The 20,499-nt window shown below is 43.6% G+C and overlaps 1 long non-coding RNA gene across 1 annotated transcript; it reads right to left on the reverse strand.

Annotated features, from left to right (window-relative positions):
• Positions 1-3,528: 3,528 nt before the first annotated feature.
• On the reverse strand, positions 3,529-9,802 carry LOC133350611 (uncharacterized). The gene is made up of 6 exons (XR_009756094.1): positions 9,722-9,802; positions 9,219-9,300; positions 7,769-7,816; positions 6,822-6,875; positions 4,918-5,016; positions 3,529-4,782 (listed from the first exon to the last, which is right to left on the reverse strand). It is a non-coding gene; the product is annotated as an uncharacterized LOC133350611 (long non-coding RNA).
• Positions 9,803-20,499: the final 10,697 nt, after the last annotated feature.

Here is a 20,499-nt window from a genome sequence, read left to right on the forward strand (position 1 = left end):
CCCCCTTTGGAAAACACCACAAGTTCGTATTCTCTTTTGCGTGGCCGGGGTGTTGAACAATGTGATGTTGATGTCGACGTTTATCAGCCAGCTTAGGGGCCGTCCATAAATGACGTCACGCACCTGGGGTTGGGGGGTCAGACATTTGTGACGATGTGTGACGGGCTTGAGAAATGTGACGTCACATCAAAATGCGCAACTTTAAATAAATATAGAATTGTTATAACAACACTAATTTTTATTAATTTTCATTATTAACTATTTGATTATTTCAATTTACTAAGGTTACCTTTAATTTTTTTCCATGAAGGAGCATTTTGCTTCTCCATGGGAAAATGGAGAAGCATACATTTAGAAAAATGTTTTAATGATTGTTATTAAACATTTTGATTCTAGTGATTCTACCAGGGCTTTTCATTTTGTGGAATGAATATGTGATTGTTATAATGTACTCTCCATTTTGCTTCGTTCTACTACAAAGTTTCAAGTATTTTTTATAGTAAAATTACTTTTAATATTTTATAATTATAAGATAATTTCAATATCATATTCTGAACATCTGCAGTTTTAGTTAGACGTTGAATATTTTCAAGTGAATTTATGCTAAATTTAAGCTTTCCAACGCCTCATTTTTAATAAACGTTTTTCCTACAAAATCAGAGTACAGCGCCACATTAAATACGCACTACAATGACAATAGTTTTAAACGATTTGAAGTATGTTTTATTTTCAAAATAGAAATCTGGTTTTGGGGGGGGGCAGAGCTTTGTGACGTCATATTTGAAAGGGCGTCTGCCTTTTTGTGACGCCGTGTGACTAGGGGGGGGTCAAAAATCGCCAAAATTGGCGTGACGTCATTTATGGACGCCCCCTTAGGGCTAACAGGGGTTGGTTTGAATGACTGAGATGCTGCCAGCCACTGCTGAACGATGTACTCCCTGCTTTGGCTTAGATGGTTACAGTCGCAATGCTGGGGCTGCTTTTGCCCTTCGGTGTCTATGACGTGATCCATAGCAAAGCACATCTTGTTACTGTCAAATTAAATATTGATGTTATTTAAAACTCACTGTCATCGCAGCCAAGGCCAGTAACACTGCCGCACCTCGCCATTGCTACTACACCTGGATTCAAGTGGAGTCCAGCACCGCCTGGCTTCAGGTCATCCCCTCGGTCCATAAGCGGGTTTGCCACTCCAATGACTCGGCAATTTGCTGTTCTGTATGTGGCCACAGAGTGGCGCTATGTCCAGCCTTCATGGCTCTACCACGCGTTCCCTTCTCAACGGGTCATTGGGCACAGAATACAGTGCCGGATTATCCGAGTATGCTACGGGCGCCGCACTTCTAAATGCGTTCAAGCTTTCAGTTCAGTGATTCTGCACTTGCTTTATTACTATAGTACTATACTGCCTTCAACTTTTATGAACGACAGGTTAGCGATTTGTCGTATTATCTGGCTGTATCGCAAATGAAAAAATACAATTACTTTACTATTCAACTAAAAATATTTTTATTAGATTTGTGTGTTTATTTTTTGTGTAGGGCCCCTGTATAACATATGCTACAGGCCCGCACTACCTTAATCCGGCACCTACAGAATAGTGCAATATTGTGAAAGCGATGGCTCTCTCCCTCTCTATACCAGTGTTATTCACTAATTTTCTAAAAGTGGCCCACTTCCCCGGTGAGACATCATCAGCGTTGAGCGCCTCCACGTCACCTGCAAAGGGTGTGTTCTCACGTGTTGTGTATTGTCGGGGGGCCGCACATGGTGTTCTAATCAACAAAACATCGTCTGTTCTGCCCCACGGCAGATATTGGGGTGTGCTTACACAATAACTTCCTGATATGATGGTGTTGAGTTTGGTCACGTGACCAGAAAGTTATGAGTTAAGGATCTCGAAGTCACGAGGCAAGGCAGGGGTGTCAGCCATTACAAAGATTACAAAATGGAGGCACAATTAGTGTCTCAGTGAAGACGGGTGCATCTGTTCATTGTGGGACTTTAAGAAGCATTGTTTGTTTGTTATTTTATGTTCTTATAATACTGGGAATGCTGTTATAATGTTAGGATTGCCGTTATAATGCTGTAAATGCCTTTCAAATGCTGTAAAATGGTTATGATAAATATGAGGCCTAGTTAACAATGAAGCCTGCCACTTGGATAAGTCAAACCAGACTTGTGCCCATGTAACTTTAATGCGTTCTTGAGAGCAAGGATGAAGAAGTATCTCACCCACTGTTCAGTGTTATGTGCAGCGCTGTACATTTGGGCTGCAGTATGGCGATTACACAAAGTGACCTTATTTAACACAGTAGCTTATTCTCTTGTTGTATAGCTATTTAGTACTAATGTACCTGCCTGGTCCATCCAGGACCTATTATTGAGATTAATGTTATCTAAAACAATGTTATGATGCTACAGTGTTCATTCATGGTACAGTAAAACCTTGGATTGCGAGCATAATTCGTTCCGGAAAGGTATTTGTAATCTAAAGCACTCGTATATCAAAGTACTCATATATCAGTTGTGAACACGTGACGCTCGGCAGACAAAGCGTATACGTACTACTCGTATTGCAAGACCTCGCTCTTTTATAAAATTCATATTTATTTACAAATTTTGCTCGTCTTGCAAAACACTCGCAGACCAAGTTACTCGCAATCCAAGGTTTTACTGTATTGATATTGCAAGTATAAACATATGCTGTATTTTGTGTTATTTTTCCATCAGTTTTACCTCGTTTTATTCATTAAATACGTTGGAGTCGGATGTTCACTCTGGCTCTGAAAGTTTATTGAATGCGAGGTTAACTACTCGGACAGTTATGCAACGCAGCACACAGGAGGCCAAGACATCGTCATTTTATTGGCCTTCCGTGAATGTGATATAACTGTCTTATTTACATCAAAGCACTTGAATGCTGTTCCAATGACCAAATGGAATATTTAGGAGTGACTCCAGTGTCCATTGCTAATTCTTCGTTTGCTGCGCCTGCAGCCATCGTCATGGCTGCTGTTTCCTCCTTGAGCGTGCAGGCCGTGTGAGCTGATATATTTGCACGGTGCAACCTCGCGTTGTGACAACATCTCATTGCAGCCACAAGCACCTTTTTCACCAACCTGAATTGGTCTCAAACGTTGTAGCTCAAATGTGAAACTCGTCGCAACGAACAAAAGGAAATCTCTCACTCAGACGCGTTCACAGCCGACCCGAGACCTCCCCGAGGGCGCAAATCAGACTGTGGTGTTGCAGCGGTTTCTCATGTGAAATTAACATTTGATCTTCATTCGGCAATTCACATTGAAATATTCTTTTTTTTTTACATAATAAAACAATTTATAGAAACATTTTTTAATTAGAAATATAATTTCTCATCTCCAGCTGCTTGGTGGGGCGGTGCCCCAACACCTCTAGTGAACGAACCGCGCCTGGTTCCAATGTTATGGAAGCGTTTCGATATGTAGGTGCTTTGAAAAAAGGTTGAAGGCGACTTACAAGCTACATGAACACTGTTTACGCACAATATTGAAAGGCAACATTTATTATATATTTTCCAGCAATATCACATGTCATAAAAAAAATAAGTCCATAACCACCATTATTTTCCCGAACGATTAAATTACGTAGTTTCTATTTTTAATGTAGTTTTCCCAGTCTATGATAACATAATTAAACACACCTTGTTACACACTTTAATATAAAAAAAATAACCCATAACGCTGTCTCATCGTTCATGAATGGGCTTATCGTTGGTTCAAGGAAGCTGCACAATGCAAGTGGCAGCAACCACGGGCGTGGAAGACCAGAGCGGGTGAACTGGAGAGGGCTTTATCCTTCCACTCGGGAAGTGGAAGCTAATGTAGTTTACTCCAGCATGAACTGCATTTGTTCAAGCGCATTACAAATTGATGAAAGTATAGATCGTTTACATGTGTTTTCATGATTCAATGGTTGAACGTTCTTTTATAAACTCCACTGTTCACCAAAGACCTCCCCATGACATTGCAGTCGTGGACGGTTGTTTCATGCTTCACCGCGTGTGGGCAGTGTGGAATGGTGAAGGCGGGCCCAGGACCGGTTCACTTGCCACTGGTGTTAGCCATGGCCGGGAATCAGACCCAGGTCTCTAGGTTCATCATGCAGTGTGCCAACTTTTGCATCACCATTCTACTCCAATCCATTCTTACTATGAGCTTTTAAATTAACTTCCTATTAAGTAAACACAAACGCATTCCTGAGTAGAGAGACGCTTTGGTAGAGGTAGAAAGGAACGTGTGGCACTATTGTTCAGTGCTTATCATGGTCATAAGTTTATGGGGTTTTCTTCACAATTAAAAGCAAATTTTAAATTATTATTATTATGCACACCGAGTACAGTACTCATTGTGATTGCAATAACGTAACATTAACATACACATTCATTCATGGTTGTTAATTACAAACATAAAATGAGTACCCCTTGTGAAAAAGTTAAGAGCAACTGTCTTTGAATATATTAGTCTCACACTTAACAGCAACTGTAGGGTTATTGTGCGTACCTAGCTCTGCGAGAAAGTTAGCTGGAAAATACAAGGAGGGATATAATGGGAGGGATAAGCAGAGCCAGGGAACGAGGTGGACCACCATGTGGGGCGCTGTTGCATTCATAACCATTTAGGATGCACCCACGAGAATCCTCAAATGCATCTACCACATCGTTGAGGACCATTTTTCGAATGCGTTCTTTAAAGACACAATCCAGGTCCGAAGCACAGTTCTTGTAGATGAATGTGTAAATACCTGTTTAAAAACACAGACACGTGAAAGAAAAAAATACATTAAGGAAATCAGAACAAATGATATCCCTTTCAATGAACAGAGAAGACAAAAAAAATGATTTGTATGAAGGCAGCACAACAGTGAGGTTCACCTTACCAACAGTTACGTTTGCAGTGACACAGGATTCTTGTTGAGGGAGACAACGTACTGTACTCAAATCACTCTCCATTCCCACTTGACAGGTAAACTCTTTTTCTGAAGGATATTTTAAAAAGAGACATTAAGTGACCTCCATCTCACAAGGTGCATTAGATCAATTTTCATCAATTTAAAAACTAAAATAACTAATTGCCAATAAAAAATATGCAAATCCTAATAAATACCGAAACAATATTTCAAACGTGCACAATTCGACTTCATATACTTAAGACGCATCGTACCATACTACTACTTGCTGTTTGACCCATGTACATGCCCACAATTAGCCGTCTATCTTTCCAGTCTACTCTGATTTTACTGATTACATTGAAAAAGATATTCTGATTGAAGTAAACAAACATAAACTTCTTGGATAAACTCCAAGCAGCTTATATAGATCATTGTCATCAATCCAATTGCTTCTATTGTTCCCTATACAAATTGGCCCTTTGCAATGTATTCCTCTACCTTGATTTTGATCCATGATTGAATTGTGTTTAGCATACCCATTGACGTCTGGTTTCACACTAATTGCTTTACACTTTGAGACGTTAGTTGCATTTGGTTTCTTTGGAATTCAATTCGTGCCTTTAATTACGTTGACGTCTTTAACTTTTGAGAAAAACAAGAACCTTGGCTTCTAAGTCCCACCTTTTCCTCTTCTTCTATCTCAAGTCTGACTGGCTTACTTCTTGACAATATAGAGCCTCAAAGTGCACTTTACCCTTCTGCGATTTTCCTGTTTTCTCTCTATGCTACCACTGGCATGGTTCATCACTCGTTTGTGATTTGGTTCACATCTTTCTACAGTGATTCTGACCTTCAGTGTCTGTTCCATTATTCTTGTTGTTCAAATTCCATTCCTCACCAAGTGTATCTTGCTTTGTCAGTTTTATCAAGCTCTGGAATTTTAACTCCTCCTAACCGGAACTGTTTACTTAATATTCCGTGATTCTTGTTCTCCTGTATTCCATTTTTGGGGGTCTTCTTTACTCAGTTTGTGTCTCTTGAAAATTGTCACTTTATTTTTGTGTTTACTGAATCTCAACGATGACTACGGCAAATCATTACAGATTTCCCAGGACAGTTACCTCAAAAAGAGGACAATCTTTGGAAAACTAAAACAAAAACCTACGTTATTTTTTATTTCACCAGGTAAGGCCAACTGAGCTATATAGCTCTTTCTCAGAAGCGACCTTGCCACGAATAATAGCTCAACAAAGTGGCGTGTCACGTGGCTATGTATAGCAACCACATACTCTAGAAAAGGTGGCAGCCCTATCACTATCTTTCCCTACTTTGCTGTGGTCTTTTTACTGTATAGTATGTATATATGTTGAACTTCTTTTGCACCGTACATAGCCAACCGTGCTAACCAAAGGTGTGGGAAAAACTGACTTAGGGGAGGCACATGGCCACTGCATCGTAATCTAGGTGAGGTGCACTCAAAGTTCTTACTTTTCGTGAGGTCTGCGAGGAAAAAAAACAAAGTATTAGATATATCTGTTACTGCATGATTAGTAATTTATCTATAATGGTCTATATTTATTTGTCATGATGTTAATGTAACAGATCGCAATATTGAACTGCATTTTATTTTAAAACATTCCTAAATTACAACTTTACTATGATATTGCATATTGTAATGATTTTCTAATTAAAAGTAATTTATTTTCTCGTGTTAATACTTGTTTCCTAAAGGTCATGTCAAATAATTAACTCACACAAACACATTTGTCACTAACAGTGTGTCATTACATTCAAGCAGCGATATAGATTGATATAAATTTGATATATATGCCAACATATTTGTGTGCGCCTTAAATTCGGAATACGATTGGTAAAATTAAGATTTCACTTACCCTTGAAAAAGTTATAAATTCCCACACATGCCTTGACGATTGTCATAACAGTACCTGAAAAACAAAATGTAGATAGATCACTTTACGAACTGTAACATAAGCAAGGTATACAAGCCAGAGCTAAGACCTATATATGTATGTTACAGTTATACCGCTGCTGGTGTGATCAGGGAGTATGTGCTGCTTCTGAACATCGATGGGGCCGACGTGACAGCCCACTGTGTGAATGCGGGAAGCCAGAAGTCCATGGCACAACGTGGTCATCGGTTGTGAAGTGCGTCAGGAAGAGGCGAGATGTCAACTACCTTGCCTGGTATACAGGAGGTCCTAACCCTGACGCCTGCATATTTGGCGTTTGCATGTTCTCCCCCTGAAAATCTGATATAAAATTTGCTTATGCATAAACAGGGAGACGCATGCTACTTCAATTTCTTTGCTTGACTTCCACATTAGATCAGCTTACTGTATGCAAGTGACCAGAAATTACATTCAAGTCTGAATTAAGTTAATGACAATGGAACTAAAACAACAAAAATTTTCAATGCATACACTTTTATTTGCACTCAAAAGTAGAAAAATATTTTTTTTTTACCACAGAATGAATACAATTTGATATGCTGAATAAAAGTGGGTGGCTTGCATAAAGCAAATAAAACACATCGAAAGAAAACCACCAACTTTTATTCAGCACATCAAATGATTAATTCTGGGGTTAAAAGAATGAATTTTCTACTTTTGAGTGCAAATGAAAGTGTGTGCATCGCAAACGTTTTACCAAATGTTTATGGTCATTGCTGTACTTTACAAAATATACCGTTAAATTATTGTGGATCGTATATCGTTATAGTCGTATCACGGCAAACCCTACGCTTTACGTTGAGTCAAACCACTCCTACTCCCTTTGCAATGGGGCAAGCATAACAAAACACAAGCTGTGCGAGTATTACCCGGGTCAATTATTTTTTCTTTTTGCGGAGGCGTGTCTGAATCTTGTGCTGTAAAATATAAAAACACAGACACACACATTATACTGGTAGGAACCTCCTGGTTACACCAGCCCACAGGAGATTATTGTGTCCGTCCGTCCGTCGTGGAGGGAGGGGCTGGGTGGGGAGGGAGGGGCTGGGTGGGGAGGGGGGGTGGAGAGGGGCTGGGTGGGGCTGGGTGGGGAGGGGAGGGTGGGGAGAGGCTGGGTGGGGAGGGTGGGGAGGGGCTGGGTGGGGAGGGGTGGGGCTGGGTGGGGAGGGGCTGGTCACCCCGTGGTGCCCTTATAAAACTCAACATTTAACCTACTCACGCCGGCTTGTGCCCGCCCTCACAGTCGGGCATATTTGCGGAAAACCCCACGCCGCCGTTGACCCTGGCCATTGACCGAGCAACCCAACGTTCCTACCAGCTCCCTCCACAGGAATGTGTTACTGATATATTATTACACGCAGGGTGGAGCTAGAGATAAACCAGTTCTGCACCCCTAACCCCTGTGCTGACCAGCATGGTGAATTATGGTCAAACAACCCCTCTGACTAATATTGGTTGGGAGAAGACTTATTTGAACAGTGAATTAACAATCGGTTGATTTTTTTGTAAGCAGCCTAATCTATAATGGACGAAAACAGGTTGAAGTGCTTTTGGAAACCATACCATTGTGCTCAAGAAGCACGTTTTTATTCAGTGTACATTAGCTGCTATGACAAATGAATGTGTAACATGGACATTGACAAACAAAATGAAACAAGGGCTGAAAAGTACAAAGAAGCATGGGAGATGCATGCTTGCAGTTACACTTAGAGAAAGTAAAAGTAACAACAACATACAGATAAGAGAACATTCACTTTTTAGGAAGTAAATGGGCTAGGACAGGAGACATCACTCGAAGGAATGGGACTAAAGATGGAATTGCAGCCGAATGAGGGACAACACCCAAGAGGATTTCCAATGCAGACAGCGATGGATATATGCAATAAACTCGTGTACATGATCTACATGGATTGTTATATCATGAGGCCATAACAGATGGCAACAGCTGGGAAATGCTTTCATCCAGCAGTGGATAGATTATGGCTAATGATCACGCAAATTGACGTTTACAACAGGAAATCGTGACTCAAGAATAAATGTAGGAAAACAATACTATATAAATAATACAACTATTTATACAGCGCACATGTTAATGAAAAGGCAAAACAGTTTCCAGTTGCGACTCAGGAGCTCGACTTGAAATGTTCCTGTAATAGCCAAATTATTTATTTTGGTCGAGTGCTGTATCTATTCTACACCTCCGAATAGCAAGGTTGGCTACGTACGGTGCGGAAGAAGTTCCACAAACAAGTTCAACATACATAAGCAACAAGTACAAAACCCATTTTGTCACAATTCATGTCCAGCTGAGAAACTTACCTTGTGCGTGAACGATGAACAGCATCAGGCACAGCATGCTCATTGCAATATTCATGACTCGATGTTGTTGAAGCTATCTCACCTTATAAAAAGTAAAGCACAAAAATTTTTAAACATTCGAACATTTACCAGTGGTAGAACTCCTACATCTGTTAACCATGATGCTGAGAAATTAGCACGGCTGTAAAATATCAAAATATGGAATCAACACGTAGATAAAGCCAAATTCTGGCATAGTGTCTCCCACCTAAGATTTTTCACTAAACTTGGCACACTATAAAACATTCAAAAGCAGGCGATTAAGAGTAATGTTGCAGACTCTCTTAAATAAATGTAGCATATAAACACTATCCTTAATAACTTTAGCTAGTTTTTTTAAAAACAGCTTCAACATATGGATATTATCTATTTTGCTTTTTACAGACCCTTTTGGTATGGTAGACTAAACAATTTAGAAGAATTTAAACAATTTAGTTGCGAGGCATCTGTTACACAGCTGATACCAGATGAAGAAGCTCCGTCGAGTAGATGTTTTGAGGGGAGTCTTGTCGAGCCTGATCCAAACGGTCAAATTCGCTCACAGTTATAAAGGTACATCCATGTCCTGTGGGCGGGCTCAGAGCCAGTTTTTTGTCAGTGGCTGACATTTCCTCAAGCCTTGCCCAATGAGTTTTACAGCCTTACGTGTGAGTGTCTCTACCGTGACATGTTACGACTGTTTTTCAAGTGCTTTCTTTATAAAAGCTTCAAACGTGAATATTTCGTGGGTCAGTAGTTTGAACATATGCCACAGTTAACATGACAACGCAAATCTTTGATGCACTTAGTTATTATTCATTGTTATACTCAAATATTGGTAAAATTGTAACCTCTGAGAAACAAATATACCAAACGTATTATGGAAGAACATATCGCACAATATTGGATGAGGGGAAAAATACACGTAAATGCTTTATCATTTTGATTATATTTACGAGATGATGTGGCTGCATCGACTGCTGAATGTTCGTGGTGTCAAACACAACTTTTCAACCTCCTGATGGTGGAATTTAGTCTCTTGTTTTTTTCCACGTTTTCTTTTGTTATTTTCCCAAAACAAAAAAGCTTTCCATTCACAGCACTTCTCTTTTTAAAATTACTTTGGTATGCTTTTTTCCACTTTGTACTGGTCTTGTCTGTAACCACCAGCACATTCCTCTGAAAATTGTTAACATGTTCACCATACGATTGTGTATTTCAGAAACAAATGTTATCAGATCATCCATTCTCTGGTTCCTCTTTGGAGATTGCGAATTCACCAAATATGAAACTGTGTAACAACACGATTTTCGACTTTCACAACTGGGAGCTTAATGTTGCTGCTTTCGAATACAACTTTTCACTAACTCTGTCAACCTCTCCGTGGTTTAATTTAGTCTCTTGTTTTTTTACACGTTTTCATTTGCTCTTTTCTCATGACACTATCCTGATCCCCTCACTATCCATGGCTCTTGTCCGGCCTCCTTCTTATATCCTCACTACTGTTGCCTCCCGGCACTTGTCTTGGACCTCTCGATGATTTTCTGTTCAGGAGATACATGAGGAATGGCTTTTATTGACCTCACCACGACCTTTAACGACGTGAACAAATAACCTCTATGGAAGGTCATACACCACTATGGCTGCCCATAGAGGATCGCTTCTATCATCAGATAGTTCCATGGTGATGTTTGTGGCATTGTCCTCTCGTGTGGAAAACAATCTGAATCCTTTACTGTCAGAACTAGAAGTAAGAGAATTGCTTCCACCCACCGACAGGTTTCTTCATCTTTCTTGCTGCTTTCCTTTCCCAGGCCTGCCGTGCACATGGTGTGCATAGAGAATACCATACTGATGGTAAGCCCTTCAACCCTTGATGTCTGCAGGTCAAATCAAACGTCAGAACAATACCAATCACTGAGACTCAGTATGGTGACGATTGTGCTATAACAGCTCTTGCAGATTCTTGGTTCTTTCGGTAAAGTCACGTAGAAGGGAAATAATAAGATAATAAAAATCAAACATAATACAATTCTCATGACGTTTCAGCCACAATGCAAGCAGCCATCCTCAGGTGAAGAACAGAGCTGTCGGAAAGACAGCGTGACCTAGAGTTAATCTTGTATGTCTTTGTCAATGCCAGTATGGACTGGATGTGAATGTTCGTAAGACCCAGGTACTTTGCAACAAGCCCATGGCTCCTCCCCTACACCTCCACGATAAATAAAAAGCTATTTACCTGTGAAACGGTCAGCTTTTCCTTCATCTTGGCAGCTGCCTTCATCAAAATGTCACTGTAGATGAAGAGATTCAACGTCATCTCTCCCAAGCCTCTGCAGCATTGTTAGCAAAGATACAGTGATTGATACGGACCATACAAAAGTAATTGTCTAACAGGCAACTTGCACACAAGTGTATGGCTGCGAAACCTGAATACCGTGCAAGCGACACCTCCAATCAGCTTGAGAGATTCCATCAATGGTCTCTTTGATCTATGCTGCACGTCTGCTGACAAGTCAACAGAACAAAGCCAAGTAACCTTTTCGAACCTGGCACGACAAATATTTATAAAATGGTGACTAAAACCCAGCGTGTTGGACTCGTTGTTGTGCTCGACTTCATTCAGGTTCCCAAAACAAGTCAATAGTCTCAACAAAGCACCGGAAGAACAACTTGGTGCGGTGCCACAGCCTATACCGTATTCGCAGGATTACGATGCTCTCGAATATAAGACGCACAATAAATGTGTGCCCGGTGTAAATAATATATTACAAATCAGGTATCACACAGACACGCAACAATAACTTGCAGCCCAAAATTTGGCTTTAAACACATGCTGAGTGTGTTATAAACTACTTGTGATTTGGCAACATGGCATCATGGTGGAGCGGTACTTGTGAAGTATGGGAATTGACGGCAGGAACTTCTTGACGGGAACACACTTTTTATTAAATCTTTACGTGTCAAAATACAACGTGTAGTCTCCTTTCTTCCGACTTCACACTCCACTACTCTCGTGTAAACTCTAGGCCTCTGGCTACACACGATACCCTTCACTCGTGTAGACCTTACGCCTCTGGCTACACAATACACTCGACTCGTGTAGACCCTATGTCCCTGGCTACACAATACACTGCATTCGGCTCGTGTAGACCTTACGCCTATGGCTACACACACTACACTCGCCTCTGGGTTACACAGAGTCCCGGTCCCGTTAGGACAGCGGGACTAGGTACCGCAGGGCCCTAGGTCTTCATCCCCGTCTTCATTCTTCGCTGGTTACACACTCCCCTCACGCCTGTGTGCATCCCCTTTTATAGCCCCTGCTCACGAGAGACGGAGCTGATGCGGCGTCGACGTGAGCGTCGTTCCTTAATGAACCAATCACGACGCACTCTCTCTACGATCCGCTTTCCCCAGCGCGTGTTAACATTACTCCACCAATCACACTGCGCTGCCACCTGATCACTCCCTCTCAGCGCGTCACCGGCCCACAGCCAATCGGTACCCCGTAACCCACGACCCCGCGCTGACCCCTGATCCTCCACTGTCAGCGCGCGTCACCACCTACACAGCCAATCATCACGCACTGTGCATACGATCCCTAATCCCAGCGCGTATCACCTCTACACTTGCACTTTGCTGGATTGTGGTGCCCGTGTGTGCGGCCCCATGCCATTGTGTAACACGTGCTCATGCACGGCGCTAACGTGTACACGAAGCGCAATTGGGGCATCAAACGGCGCGCCTCGTGCTTAAACTGCCCTCACCCATTGCCACACTCCCGAAATCCCCTTAGCTTCCCCCATCCTATCTGTCTTTCCCCGCTGTATCTTCCCATCTTCACGCCGTCATCACAGTCGTCACACAAATTACTCACACAGTCTTCTCATCTCCCTACACCCAAAAATGCACTCCGCCCCCATCTCCAGACCTCCGCCACCTTCACCAATCACCCCCATCCACCTTGGCTATGGAACTTGTTGCACCGTTTGCAATAGGCCTGCATCCACTCTCGATGCTTTCTTTTCAAAAAGCCTCCGCACCCTAGCATTGAGTGAAACGTGGATCTCTCCACTGAACACCACTACCCCCGCCACATTATCCACCCCCCAGATGTAATTCCTCCATTCACCACGTCCCTCCGGCAAGTCTGGTGACAGCATTGGAATGATCATCCCCTCACCAACGCTCAAGTCACAGGGCCGGCTCATGTGTAAAGCGGAGCACATCTGGAGGACTTCACCAACTCATGATTCACGTTACACATATACTTCCCTACTATCAAATTACACTTCGGCCAAGGAGGCTGCTCGCCAATCATACTTTCTCTGATTTCCTCCCTATCTCAACACCCTGCTCTACTCTCCAATACCTTAAACTCTCCGCACCATCTGTCTTCTACTGCACATGTTACTTCCTCTTTTGCCCCCACACCTGTGGTCCTCTCCAACTAATTCACGACCAAGATCGACCACATCCGCTCCTCTATGCTCACTGCGCAACCACCTGACATCCCTGCACCTACTGACCCCTCCTCTCTCCACCCTACTACTATTTCCTTAAATGCTTTCTCCCCTGTTTCCCTTCTGGAATCATCTCCTATAATCTCCAAAACCCGCCCGACCTTTTCCTCCCTCGATCCCCTTCTAATTTCCTTCTTCCATCCATTTCCCCCACTATTTTTCCATTCATCTTGGCTCTCTTTAACTCTTCACTCTATCCAACATCTTCCCAAACTCTTACAAACCCCCCAAGTCTTCCACCCTTACTCTTGGTGTTACCTTTAACTCCACTCTTTCCTTGACTTCCCTTATTGCAAATACCACTTGCACATGCCATTGTCATCTGTACAACATCATGAAAATCCACCCCCTCATCACTACCACCGCTGCCAAACTGCTCATAGACTCCCTTCTTTTCAATTGTCTTGATTACTGCAACTCACTCCTGGTTGGTCTTCCTGCTTATGCCGTTATCTTCATCCAACACATCCAAAATGCAGCTGCACATACTCGACTCAACCTTCCCTCCACATCTCACTGCTTTCCTCTCCTTCAACAACTTCACTGGCTCCCTGTCTATCGCCGCTGTCTGTTTAAATTCCTCATGCTAGTGTAGTACAGTGAAATCACGCGGAGATGAGGAATTCTATAAGGACTGTTGCCGTTTAATAAAACACTGTTACACTCAACATCCTACGCTCACACCAGTGTAGGTGCACTCTATCTTGGCCCTTTACCCCAGACACCGAATACTATTTGGGTACTACCTTCGGCTACCCTTTGGGCTCTCTCACTCGTCTGCCCGGAGTGGGGGTTCAGCCAACACGCTCCACAATGAGGAGAGAGAGACCCTATTCCAGCCGACCCTTACTGAATACTACGGGACCCTACCCTCAGCAATCCCCTTGGCTCTCCCACTCGTCTGGCCGGAGCAGGGGTTCAACCAACACTGCTCCGCGACGAGGAGGGAGAGACCCTCTGCAGCCGATCCTTACCCTGGCTCCCTACAACGACCTCGCCTCTGTCACGGGGCCCCCCTCAAGAACCCTTTGGGCGGTTCGTCACCCCCAGCTCGGCTCCGGCCATGTTCCCGAAGGTGCTCTCCAAAGCCCGTTCCGTAACCCGTGACATTACATCATTCTTGATTGGCAACCCACTCGCACCTCCCTCTGCTCGCCCCTTCATTGGTGACTCACAATACTCCTCTACACTAGTATTCAAAGCTTTGCATGGCCTTGCCCCCCCCCCCAACTCTGCTCTCATTTCTTTATTCGTCCCTTGACGTTCCCTCCTGATCTCAATATTTTCTTTATTTCACTGTTCCTTCACTTCTGTGTGCTCAGTCTCGCTTTCATTATTTCTCTCATCCTGCCCCATTGCACTGGTACAAACTTTCTCTCCACATTAGACTCTCCCCCTCGCTTTCCTCATTTGGCTATGCCCTCAGGTCCTCTCTCTTTTCTATTGCCTTTTCTCTTCCACTGCCTCCACCTCCACCAGTTCCTTTCCCTGCCTCTAATCCACTCCTAGTCCCCCAGTCATCTTCCTCCTAAGAACTTCCCGCTTGTACTTTCTCGCAGATTTTCAAGAACTTAACTCTCCAAAATAGAAGACAAACCGCAGCATGGGAGTCATGTGCAGCTCCTAGACAGTTCAAGTGTGCCTCGATAGAGATCCAGCTAACGTTTTAAATATTCAATGCAACTTTATTTGAAATGGAAGCGGAAGTAGCCAGGTCCAGTCACACCTGTTTGTGGATCTCAGATATGAGTACTCCTGGGTCACGTGACCACCTCACATTATCTACTAATGTTTTTCTCTAGCACAGTGGAGATATTTCAGCACGTTCTGCAGAAGTTCATGATTGCCTTGTAGCTCGGCCATATGAAGATTTTTGCACGTAGCTATGAGGGTCAGGAATTTTGTCCATCCCTTGTGAATGTGAATATTCAGTGTTCACTGATTGGGCTGTTGAATACATTCAAGAGAACATTCAGAGTGGAGACAGAGTGATGTGCAGGAGTGAGATTGGAGGTGGCACTTGGCTGTGGAATGGTGACAGTATCAGGAGGGAAGACAATGGCTAATAATAACGAATGTGGCTAACGATTTAATCTGCAAATGTTTGCAACCTGGTGGGGTTTTGCACTAAAAGCCACAATATATTTCCAACAATAAACGTGGTACATTCCATCATACAGGTTTTATTGGTGAGATCGCGTGAATATATTAATGTGCCGTTAAACCCACCACCACCTGACACAGCCAATAAGTATGTTTTGTCACGTAAACAGAATGTGCCAATTCGTTACTAGTACAGCACACCGGTGTGATGGAGAGCCAAGCCACAACATTTCCAATCTGAGTGCGATGTTTCACCAATAATTTCAACTAGCTTCATCAGGCGACAGCAGGATTTGTTACGAAAGCCTACGTGTTAAACCGTGTCACTTCGCATTCACAGCACCTCCCTTTTTTGAATGACTTCGGTATGCTTTATTCCACTTTGTACTGGTGTTGGCTGTAACAACCAGCACATTCCTCTGAAAATGGTCAACACGTTCACCATATGATGGTATATTTCGGAAACAAATGTTATCAGATCATCCATTCTCTGGTTACCTTTTGGAGTTTGTAAATTCACCAAATATGAAACTTAACATGGAGGCATTCGCAACAAAAAACCCAAAAAACCTTTACTATGGAAAATATGAAACTGCGTAACGATATGATCTTCGACATTCACAAAAGTGTAAGTCCTTTAGTGAAGGCTCTTGGGTGCTTAATGTTGCTGCTGTCGAATACAACTTTTCACTAACTCTGTCAACCTCCCCATGGTTTAATTTAGTCACTTGTTTTTTTCCACGTTTTATTTTGTTCTTTTTCCATAACTCTGTCCTGATCCCCTTACTACTCATGGCTCTTGACGGGCCTCCTCATATTCTCGCTATTGTTTCCTTATGGTTCTTGTCTTGGACCTCTATATGATTTTCTGTTCAGCAGATACATTGTGAATGTGGACAACAATCTGAATCCTTTACTGTCAGAACTAAGAGTAAGTTTAATGCTTCCTTCCACCGACACGTTTCTTCATATTTCTAGCTGATTTCCTATCACAGGCCTGACTTGCACATGATGTGCATAGCGAGTACCATGCTGATGGTAACCCCTTCAACCCTTGATGTCTATAGGCCAGTATCGTGACGATTGTTCTATGCCAGCTTTTGCAGGGCCTGACCTATAGTCAATATTGGATTTCTTTGTGAACGCATATGACCAGTATGGACCGAATGTGAATGTTCTTAAGACCCAGGTACTTTTAAAGCCAGCCCATGGCTCCTCCCCTACAACTCCACGACAAATAAAAAGCAATTTACGTATGAAACGGTAAGCTTTTCCTTATCTTGGCAGCTACTTTCATAACGTCACCTCTCCCAAGCCTCTGCAGCATTGTCCGCGAAAAGACAGTGATTGATACGGACCATACAAAAGTAATTGTCTATCGGGCAACTTACACACTCGTGGATGGCTGCGAAACCTAAATACCATGCAGGTGACACCTCCAATCAGCTTGAGAGATTCCATCAATTATCTCTTTGATCTGTGCTGCACATTTGCTGACAAGTGAACTGCGTAAAGCCAAGTACTAAAACCCAGCGTGTTAGACTGGTCGTTGTGCTCGACTTCTATCAGGTTCCCAAAACAAGTCTATAGTCTCAATAAACCACCAGAAGAACAACTAGGTGCGGTGCCACAGCCAATACCGTATTCTCCGGATTGCAACTCTGCGGAATATAAGACGCACCCTAAATGTGTGCCCGGTGTCAATAATATATTACAAATCTGGTATCACACAGACACGCAACTATAATCTGCAGCCCCAACTTTGGCTTTAAAACACAGGCTGAGTGTATTATAAACTATTTGTCATTTAGCAACATGGCATCATGGTGGAGCGGTACTTGCACATTGCTAGATTGTGATGCCCGTGTGTGCGGATGCTGCCATTGTGTAACGTGCACACGAAGCGCGGTTGTGGCTCCAAACGGCCCACCTCGTGCTTAAACCACCCTTACCCATTGCCACACACCCCACATGCCCTTACCCCTTAGCTTTCCCCATCCTATCTGTCTTTCCCTGCTTATCATCCAATGTTCACGCCGTCATCACAATCGTCGCACAAATCACTTACACATCCTTCCCATCTCCATACACCCAAAAACACACTCCGCCCCATCTACAGCTTAATCCGGCACTGATAGAATAGTGCGGTTTTGTGAAAGCAATGGCCGCCCTCTCTCTTTACCAGTGTTCTTCACTAATTTTCAGAGACGGGCCGACTTTCGCAGGTGAGACATCATCAGTGTTGAGGGTTACCACACCGCCTGCAAAGGGTGTGTTCTCACGTGTTGTGTATTGTCGGGGGGCCGCACGCAAAGGCCCGCAACTAATGGCCACCAGGGGCCGGCAGTGGCCCCGTGGGGCCTTGCAATAAAGAAACCTGCCTTACGCCTTGCAGAGGAGTGTTACAATCAGTGTCGGCTCGTGACATTTCCACTAGATGGGGCTGTTGTGAATGACCTCTGAAAACATGGCGTTATAATTAATAAAAACATCGTGATTTTATTGGCCTTTCCGTGAAAGTGATATAACTGTCTCATTTTTTCAATGGTAGTCATTTATAAACAATACGACATCATACATCAAACCACTTGAATGCTTTTACACCATTGGAACCTCCTTTGACAGTGTTTAGGCATTACGTAACGGGGTGTGGCGAGCTGTTACGTTGGGGGTGTCTACATCAACGTCCGCAAATGGTCACCACCCTGGGGGGCTGTGGCTGGGATTCCACACAGCCCCGCCCCTCGGGGGGGGGGGTTGGGTATATAAGGCGGTGAGAGAGAGAGCTCGAGGCAGTCGTTGGAGCCAGAAGAGAATGAAGAGCCAGTGAAGATTGAAGACCGACTTGCCTAGCCCTGGGACTACTACCCTGTCTCGCAGTTCTTATAAGAGCCGAGCAGGGCAAGCCAGGGGCGACCTCAGAGAGTGAGGTCTGGGTCCCTGTGAGGGCCAGACTCGAGTGGCTGAGAGTCGGACCTGAGCCGAAGCTGGGCCAGGTCAGTTAGCCTCATTTAAGATGGTCTGAGGTAGAGGGGTGTAGTAGGAGCTCACGAGGAACGTTCGCTGAGAAACACATCCTCTAGTAGTATCGGGTGAAGGGGCCGTTGCCCCTTAAAGTGTTAGGGTTCGCTGTGTGCTGTATCGTAGCTCTTGTTAATAAATAAGTGTTGCCTCCATCGATGTCTCCTGCGCTACTTACGCTCACTACACCAGTAGCAAAATATGATGATAGGTGTTTTATCCTTTTATCTGGCAACAAAACTGACACGTTTTTTACAAGGAGTCATGTTTGCATTGACCACGTTACCTGCGGTCGGAATGCAAACAAAAACACAACTCTGATCATGTACTGTATGCACTGTCCTTGAAATTGATTGGTCCACACCCGAGACAGCTTTTCTTAGAGCCCAGTCTCACATGGTGTTGGACCAGATGACGCCAAAAGGCGCATAATAAGAAAAACTGTTTCGGGTGTGGACCAATCAATTTCAAGGACAGTGCATATATTATCAGAGTTGTGTTTTTGTTTGCATTCTGACCGCAGGTCAATGCAAACATGACTCCTTGTAAAAAAGGTGTCAGTTTTGTTGCCAGATAAAAGGGTTAAAAAAAAACTATTATCACTCGAATATTTAGGAGTGTCCATTTGCTGCGCCTGCAGCCATCGCCATGGCTGCTGTTTCCTCCTTGAGCGCGCAGAGTGTGTGAGCTGCTATGTTTCTGTAGTGTAGTAGAACGAAACTACTGTGTTGGCTCGGTATGGGGGCTGTAGGCAGGTGTCACGGAGGTCGTGTCAGGCTGTGATACTGCGTGAACCCAACAGGACACGTGACCAGATAAAGGGGGGCCCCAGGGGAGTCACGTGGTTGGGGGCTCGAGCCTTCCCGAAGGATCGGGAAGGGGGGCGGGGCCTGGGGCGGAGCTGGCCACGCCGGAGTGGTTATGAGCGGGGTGTGGACGCTGTTCTGCTGGGTCAAGTCTGGGATGAAGCCACCATCTACGATCCTCGGTCTCGGGTCCAGTAATGTAGTATCACCGTGCGTTAGCCAAGTTAGGAAATGCGGTTACTACCCTATGTCGTTATCCTGTTAATGTTAAGAGTTATCCGTTGTGTTTAGCTAATAAATAGTGTTGCCTCCAAAGTTCCAGTGTGCGCCTGAATTTAACCCATTACATTTTCACGGTGCAAACTCGCGTCGCAACATCGTCTCAGTGCAGCCACGGGCACCCTTTTTTCAATGCCCTGAATGGGTCTCAAACGCCGTGGCTACAATGCGAAGCTCGTCGCAACGAACGAAGGGAAATCTCTCACTCGGACGCCTTCACCGCCGCGCCGAGACCTCCCTGAGGGCACAACTCAGACTGTGGTGTTGCAGCGGTTTCTAATATGAACTTAACATTCGATTTTCATTCGGTAATTCACATTGAAATACTCGTTATTTAATTTTTTGACACAACAAAACTATTCATAGAAAAGTATTTTATTTATTAGAAATATAATTTCTCATCTCCAGTTGCTTTGTGGGGCAGCGCCCCAACACCTCTAGTGAACGAACCGCGGCTGGTTCCAATGTTTCTTAAGTGTTTCGATATTTGCGGGAGATATGTAGGTGCTTTGAAAAAGAGTTGAAGGT

This window comes from Lethenteron reissneri, chromosome 34 (genome assembly GCF_015708825.2).
Source record: "Lethenteron reissneri isolate LAM-NWPU_2019-01 chromosome 34, ASM1570882v1, whole genome shotgun sequence".
Lineage (NCBI taxonomy): Eukaryota > Metazoa > Chordata > Hyperoartia > Petromyzontiformes > Petromyzontidae > Lethenteron > Lethenteron reissneri.